This window comes from Jaculus jaculus, chromosome 8, assembly GCF_020740685.1.
Source record: "Jaculus jaculus isolate mJacJac1 chromosome 8, mJacJac1.mat.Y.cur, whole genome shotgun sequence".
NCBI lineage: Eukaryota > Metazoa > Chordata > Mammalia > Rodentia > Dipodidae > Jaculus > Jaculus jaculus.
The window spans coordinates 966,854-972,966 of record NC_059109.1 but is presented as its reverse complement, the minus strand read 5'-3'; the positions used below and the strand labels follow the sequence as shown (position 1 = coordinate 972,966).

Below are 6,113 nucleotides of genomic sequence, written 5' to 3'. Positions count from 1 at the left end.
CTGACTTTATATATTTTTTAATTTGAGAGAGAAAAGCAGAGTTAAAGATTGTTCATGTGCTGTGTGGTCCCATACAACTTTTATCCTAGTACTAGGGGAAACATGATTACTGTGAGTTTATAGCTAGCCTGGGCTAGAGCAAGACCCTGCCTCAAACCACCCCCCCACCTCAAACAAAATTACCTCGTGTTTAAGGAGGAGGATTACCCAGGGATAGGTTGAGGGTGGACCTGGAGTAGTAAGGACTAGGATCAGCAGGGAACTGTTCTCTATGCCTATAAGAAGCAGTTTCCAAAGAAAACATGGAGCTGGTGGAACTAACTGTTCCCTTAGTCACCCAGGCTTGGTAACTGCAGTCTTAAGATCAAAATGGTACTGGGCATGGTTTTAGAAAGTACGTGGTGGACCTAATGTTTTTGGGTTTTTTGTTTGGTTGGTTTTGTTTTTTTCTTTTTCCAAGTAGGGTCACAAACTAGCCCAGGCTGAGCTGGAATTCACTATGTAGTCTCAAGGCTGGCCTGGAACTCACAGTGATTCTCCTACCTCAGCCTCTTCTGGGATTAAAGGCTTGTGCCACCATGCCCAGCTCCTACTTACCATTTTTATAGGGATCTTGAGATCACAGATCCATGTACCACTTTTTATCCTGCTTTGTGTGAGTGCTGGGATATTAGACCTACCCCCTCGGGCTTTGCAAACAAGCACCCCTAACCACTGATCCACCTTTCCAGTGCTGCTTGCTTTGGTTTGTTTTAAATGGGAGGAATATCATAGCCAGTCTGGCCTCTGTCAGAACCTGGGATTGAATAGAGACATGTGAAAAATACAAGAGAGAAAGATAGTCAATACAAACTTCTGTTTTCTCTCGAGGAGCTACTTATTCATTTATTTGAGAGAAAGAGGCAGATGGAGACAGAATGGGCACACCAAGGACTCTAGCCTCTGCAAACTCCAGATGCATACACCACTTTTTGCATCTGGCTTATGTGTGTCCTGGGGAATTGAATTGAGTCCTTTGGTTTTGCAGGCAAGTGTCTTAACCACTAAGCCATCTCTCCAGCCCTAGACTATTCTTTTTTGGAGGGGCAGCAGCTTTCCTGGGATGAAAGTACCTCTGCTGCATTTGAATGGGGGAGACTTGAGATTTTTAAAGGGCGAGGGGAACCACCAACAAAAAACTTTTTGGCTAGGCATGGTGGCCCACACCTTTAGTCCCAGCACTCTGGAGGCAGAGATAGTATCATCATGAATTCGAGGCCACCTTGACTACATAGTGCATTCCAAGTTAGCCTGAGCCTGAGGCTAGCCTTGACTAGGACAGTTCTGCCTCAGCTTTTCAAGTATTTTTTTTTTTCTCCTTTTTTGGTTTTTTGAGGTAGGGTCTCACTGTACCTCAGGCTGACCTGGAATTTACTATGAAGTCTCAGGGTGGCCTTGAACTCATGATGATCCTCCAACCTCTGCCTCCCATATGCCACCAAGCTTGGCTTCCAAGTGTTTTTTTTAATTATTGTTGTTTAATATTTATTTGAGAAAGAGGCAGATATATAGCTTAACTACTAAGCCATCTCTCTCAGCACTTTCCTGTGAAGCCTAGAACTAGATTTGATCCTCCAGAACCCATGTAAGCCATATGCACATGGTGGCACATGCAGCTGGACTCAATTTGCCATGGCTAGAGGCCCTGGTGTACAAGTAAATAAAAAGTAGAGTCGAGTGTGGTGACGCACGCCTTTGTCTTTAGTTCCAGCACTTAGGAGGCAGAGGTAGTAGGATTGCCATGAGTTCCAGACCCTTCCTTGAGAAGAAAAAAACAATTCAGGCTTAGAGATGATTCAGCAGTTAAAAGTGCTTGCTTGCAAAGCCTGACATCCTGGGTTCAATTTTCTATACCCACATAAACCAGATGCATTAAGTGGTGCATGCATCTGAAGTCAGCCAGGGCTAGAGCAAGACCCTACCTTAAAAATATTTCATTTCTTGTTAATTCCTTTAAAAATGCATACACATTTATGTATATATATGTGTATATGTATGTATGTGTGTGTATGTATATGTATGTATGTATGTATATATATATATATATATATACACACACACACACACACACACACACACATACATACATACATACATACATACATACATACATACATGCCAGGTGTGGCAGCGCACACCTTTAATCCCAGCAGAAGTACGAGGTTCAACATGAGTTTGAGGCCACCCTGAGACTACATAGTGAATCCCAGGTCAGCCTGAGCTAGAGTGAGATGCTAACTTGAGAAAAAAAAAATAATTATTATTTTCAAGCAGAGAGAGAGAATGGGCACACCAGGGCCTCCAGCCATGGCAAACAAACTCTAGATGCATGCACACTTTGCATCCGTTTTCATGCCTTTCTAATTGAGAAAGCAGACCCAAAGAATAGAATAAGGTCAGTCAGCCTGGAGAGAAGTGGAGTCAGAACCAGGCCCCTGTTAATCATCTAGTCCTCCTTAATCTGCAGGACAAAAACAGCATGACCAAAAGGTATATCCTGAGTAGGGCCTGACATCCCAGGAATCATTTTAAGGGATACTGGGAAGCAATGAAAAAGATGGAAACTAGGAAAGGGTTTAACTAAGGTTCAGGAGTGACGAAGACCACTCTAAGGCAAAGATGGAAGCTTTTATTCGGGGAAAACAGGAGCTTCCAAGACTGACTCTCAAGGGAGTAGTCAACTTTGAGATTGCAGATAGTGGGCTATACAGAGTTCTTCAGTTGGGGGAAGGTGAGGAAGGGAAATAGCTAGGGTGTGAGACCAGGTGGGAGATGAGGCAGGAAACCTAGACCTGGGGCATCATTATGCAAGGAAGGGATAGGTATGGCTGGGCGGTTACCTGAGGAATGTGGATGATCCACTTCCTTATGTCTCTGTCGCCCTCCTGCTGTCCTTCACGTGACTCCATTTTTATCCTGACCTCACACTGACCACAAGGAATTAAAAGCTCCTGGGAATGCAAGAGGTTGCCCCTGTGTGTCTGGGCTGAGAGTAAGCCAGACACTTGGAAGGTCTCAAAAGTGTCTCAGAGTAATGGTACCTGAGTTTGTTACAAAGATAGGACATCAGTGGTGCCTTCAGAGTGGGTCAAAAGGTAAAACAAGCAAAACACACATGAAAGTGGTACACACGATTCTGAGAGAAGGCTGGGGGTTGCCACCTTGAGATTGGGGAAGAGATCTCAAGTAGTAATATTGAATCCAAAGCCTAACCAAGCCAACAGTAGGGAAGAAGAGATTTAGGGATCAGAAGCCCTGGAGCTGAGAACTTGGCATAGTTCTAAGGAGCTTGAGCAAGGGCCTGTAAGCATGCAGAGTTGTGATATGCCTTAATGGGAACCCACGGGCTGTTTACACAGAAGAGTTCTAATTTTCATGTGATCATTGTTCTGGCTGCTAAATGGAGGATGAGGGTAGGACAGGAGGGGGAAATAGGGTTCAGGATACCTTGAAGAGATGCCCTTCTTTACAGAAGTGAAAAATAACTGATTCTGGGGCTGGAGAGAATGGTCTAGTGGTTAAGACACTTGCCTGAGAAGCCTAAGGACAGGTTTGTTTTCCCAGAACCCATGTAAGCCAAATACACATAGTAGCCCATACGCTGGAGTTAGTTTGCAGTGTTTGGAGGCCCTTAGAGCACCCGTTCTCTCTAATAACAATAAAAATAAAGTATTAGGGCTTGAAAGATTGCTTAGTGGTTAAGGTACTTGCCTGCAAAGCCAAAGGATCCCAGTTGGATTCCACAGAACCCACGTAAGCCAGATGCTCAAGGGGGTGCATGCCTCTGGAGTTTGTAGTAGCTGGAGGCACTGCTGTACCCATTCTTTCAGCCTCTTTCTCAAACAAATCAAATATATTAAAAAATAAAATGTTGGGCTGGAGAGATGGCTTAGCGGTTAAAGGCTTACCTATGGAGCCTAAAAACTCCGATTCAAGGCTCGATTCCTCAGGACCCATGTTAGCCAGATGCACAAGGGGATGCATGCATCTGGAGTTCGTTTGCGGGGGGCTGGAAGCCCTGGCGCACCCGTTTTCTCTCTCTCTGCCTCTTTCTCTGTCGCTCTCAAATAAATAAAAACAATTTAATAAAAATAAAATGTTAACAACACTGATTCTCAGCCAGGTATGGTGGCACACACATTTAATTCCAGTACTTGGAAGGCAGAGGTAGGAGGATTGCTGTGAATTCAAGGCTGCCCTGAGACTGCATAGTGAATTCCAGGTCATCCAGGGCTAGAATGAGACCTTACCTCGAAAAACAAAAAGAAAAAACAAACATACCAACAGAAAACCACTGATTCTGAAACCAGGTGTGGTGGTACATGCCTTTAACTCCAGCACTTGGGAGGCAGACGGAGGATCACTGTGAGTTCAAAGCCAGCCTGAGACTATATAGTGATTTCCAGGTCAGCCTGGGCTACAAAGCAAGATCCTACCTCAGGGAAAACAAACAAACTGATTTTTTAAATTTTTATTAGCATTTTCCATGATTATAAAAAAATATCCCATGGTAATTCCCTCCCTCCCCCCTCCAAACTGATTTTTGGCTAAAGAGATGGCTCATTGGTTAAGACACTTGCCTGCAAAGCCTTATGACCCATTTGATTTTGTAGTATCCATGTAAAGTCAAATGCACAAAATGGCACATTTATTCTCCTCTCAGCTTTTTTGTTTTATATAATAATTTTGTTTGTTTGTTTGTTTTTCAAGGTAGGGTCTCACTCTAGCTCAGGCTGACTTGGAATTCACTATGTAGTCTCAGGGTGGCTTCGAACTCATGGCGATCCCCCTACCTTTGCCTGGGATTAAAGGCATGCACCAACACGCCCAGCTAAAAGTTTTCTTTGTTTTTTGTTTTTTTAAAAAAAAGGCAGATAGAGAGAATGGGCACAACGAACTCCAGACACGTGCGCCCCCTTGTGCATCTGGCTAACATGGGTCCTGGGGAATCAAGCCTCGAACCGGGGTCCTTAGACTCACTGGCAAGTGCTTAACCACTAAGCCATCTCTCCAGTCCCCAGCTAAAAGTACTTTTTAAAATACTTTTTTTTTTTTCCCTTTGGTTTTTCGAGGTAGGGTCTCACTCTAGCCCAGGCTAACCTGGAATTCACTATGGAGTCTCAGGGTGGCCTCGAATTTATGGCAATCCTTCTACCTCTACCTCCCAAGTGCTGGGATTAAAGACGTGCGCCACCATGCCCAGCTAGGAATCAGTTTTTTTAAAAGTATTTTAGCCGGGCGTGGTGGTGCACGCCTTTAATCCCAGCACTTGGGAGGTAGAGGTAGAAGGATTGCCATAAATTCGAGGCCACCCTGAGACTCCATAGTGAATTCCAGGTTAGCCTGGGCTAGAGTGAGACCCTACCTCAGAGAAAACAAACAAACAAAAAAGAAAAACACCTGATTCCTAAACCAGGCGTGGTGGCACACACCTTTAATCCCAGCACTATGGGAGGGAGAAGTAGGATCACTGTGAGTTCAAGGAGGCCACCCTGAGACTCCATCGTGAATTCTAGGTCAGCCTGGGCTAGAGTGAGACCCTACCTCAAAAAAATAAAAAAAATAAAATGATTCCTTTGGGTATTTGTGGAGAGTTTGAAAGAAAATGGTTGACCTTATTTTAAAGTTAAAATGTAGGGAAAAGATCCTTTTATTGGTCCATAAGTGTGATGACTGGGTGTCCACACACTTGCCCGACTTGTGCCTCCCACAAACCTTGTTATGACGTCAGCAAGCTAAAAGGAAAAAGGCACAGGGAAAGCTGGGTGGTTTATTTGGAGTTGTCGTGTACACTGGTATTTCTCTTCTTAGCTTGGACCTTAAATTACATCCCAGTGCACAGGGTCAAGCAGATTGTTCTACCCCTTACAAGGCTGGGCAAAGGAAGATAAAGCCAGCTTCTGTTGCCTGTGAGAGCTAAGGGTTTGCTGCCTCCATCTGTTCAGTGCTAGAAATAACAGCCAAATCAGCATATTAAGCATGCAGCCTCAGGATTTAGCCCAGGTCATTTTTTCTAATGATCACTAATCTGAAAGCCATCATTCTTTTTTTTTTTTTTTTTTTTTTCTTTTCAA

General features: G+C 44.0%; 1 pseudogene; it reads left to right on the top strand.

Moving 5' to 3' along the window:
* Positions 1 to 5,683: 5,683 nt before the first annotated feature.
* Positions 5,684 to 5,780, top strand: LOC123463270 (annotated as a pseudogene).
* The last annotated feature ends 333 nt before the right edge of the window (positions 5,781 to 6,113 follow it).